We start from the raw sequence: 2,015 nt of genomic DNA, 5'->3' as shown, positions 1-2,015 counted from the left end.
GTGTGCAAAAACCTTCAAAAGTAGTCAAAAATGTTCTCAAGAAAAAGTGGGGATAACATTTTTTCAGTACCAGTCAACATAAGAGTCTGGCACGCAGGTTTAAGAAATGCCTGGTGGAAGTGGCTTCTGTCAAAAGGGAGGAAGTACCACAGAAAATATCATCTATATAATATATATTCTTATATATAATCTTTTATAACCTCTTACTGACAACTTTTTACAACAGTCATTAAGGGTACTTGTTCTAGGCCACCACCTTTTTGGTGGACCTAGAATAAGGTATGAGGGGATCAAGGGAGCTCAGCTGTCAGTATGACGGCTGTTTCTCTCTAAATTTACCAGCAATGGAGAAAACTCACTTCCTGGTAGATTAACCAGTAATTTGCCATTTTCAGATTGTGGATTTGGATGACGTGATCTCTCTGATGCCGATGGGTCTTCATGGAGGGGGTGGGTGGGGAGGGGCTTGGCCTTGTTCCTCCACGCCTTCTAAGAACCATAGCGATTTTATTTTTCCACCTAATGCGCTTTGATCTTTAGTTATTATTATTATTATTATTATTATCATATTGGTGTAACAGAAAAATTGTCCTAGCTTTTTATAAAAATTTTCTGATATATAATTTAATAAAATCAGCAATCCCACATCAAGCTCCTACTCCCCCGAAGCCGGGACCAACACCAGTGCCCGGTGCTAGTAAACGTCGAGATGCTTTCTTGGCCTCGGATCATCCTCTTCGGAGATTCAATCACTCAGTTCGCCTTTAAAAATAAATGGCTGGGGAGCGACACTTGCCAATAAGCTGGTGCGAAAATGTGATGTCCTCAACTGTGGCCTTTCAGGGTACAACACCAGATGGGCTTAACACATCCTGCCAAAACTCATCCCTGATAGCTGCCATGCCAAAAACATCACCGCCATTACTGTTTTCTTTGGTAGAAATGAAGGCTCCATAAAAGAGGAAAAACCCAGCAGCACGTCCCTCTGGAGGAATACACTGAGAACCTGAGAAGCATAATCCAGTATCTGAAGGGCGTCAGTATCAGTCAGGATAAAATCATCTTAATCACACCGCCTCCACTTCACGAACTGTCCTGGGAACAGCAATGCTTCACCAAGGGACAAAAGCTGAATCGTCTGAACTGTGCAGCTTGGGCATACGCCAAGGCCTGTGCTCAGGTGGGCACTGAGAGCGGGGCAGAAGTTGTGGATCTGTGGACTAATGCAGGAAAGTGGTTTGGACTGCACTGTTTATTTATCAGACGGGCTGCATTTGTCGGATGAAGGCAACCAGTTCCTGGAGTCCGAACTGTGGCTCATCCTGGAGAAGAAGTTGGAGGCTCTGCCTTTTATCTTACCTTATTGGAACGTCATGGACAATAATAACCCAGAATCCTCTCTTTTTCAATGTATCACAGAAAAGAAGGATCAATGATCCCCTTTCTTAAACCAGGTTATACTTTAAAACTAAGCATATGGGGCTGCCCATGTTGTGGACAGGATCACACACCGTGGTTACAGCAGATCCAGTCCATAGGGACTATATGGCTCCATGATCATGTAGCCCATTATATACAGTTTGCAGTAGCCTGCAAATCATAGTATATTATAGTTCTCTGCTGTTCTAATCTTGATTTGGGGAGATATAAACTACTCTTCTTGGTCGTGCCATACCCTGGGCATGGTCGTTAACCCCTTAGTGACCGCCGATACGGCTTTCTACGGCGGTCACTAATGGTCCTTATTCTGCTGCCATCAGCTTTTTACGGCGATGGCAGAGAATAAGGCTGCGGGGCCGGGACGGCCCCCACCCCATCCCCCCGGCTACCGGAGGTAGCTGAGGGGTTGGGGCAGTGTGTGGGGTCCGTCCCGGCCCCCCCCTTACCGACGATCGCCGCTATTAACGTTATAGCGGCGGCCGTCGGTAAAGGGGATTACCGGTGCCGCCGCCGCCTTTCATCTCCCCCCGCCGTGAATCTACGGCGGGGGGAGATGAAATAAGTGTATATCAGAC

At 46.4% G+C, this 2,015-nt stretch overlaps 1 pseudogene; it reads left to right on the top strand.

Moving 5' to 3' along the window:
• The first annotated feature begins 709 nt into the window (after positions 1-709).
• LOC138786554 (isoamyl acetate-hydrolyzing esterase 1 homolog pseudogene) lies at positions 710-1,436 on the top strand (annotated as a pseudogene).
• The last annotated feature ends 579 nt before the right edge of the window (positions 1,437-2,015 follow it).

Source organism: Dendropsophus ebraccatus, chromosome 3 (genome assembly GCF_027789765.1).
Source record: "Dendropsophus ebraccatus isolate aDenEbr1 chromosome 3, aDenEbr1.pat, whole genome shotgun sequence".
NCBI classification, from domain to species: Eukaryota; Metazoa; Chordata; class Amphibia; order Anura; family Hylidae; genus Dendropsophus; species Dendropsophus ebraccatus.
The sequence above is the reverse complement of the archived record's forward strand: the minus strand, read 5'-3'. Positions and strand labels throughout refer to the sequence as shown.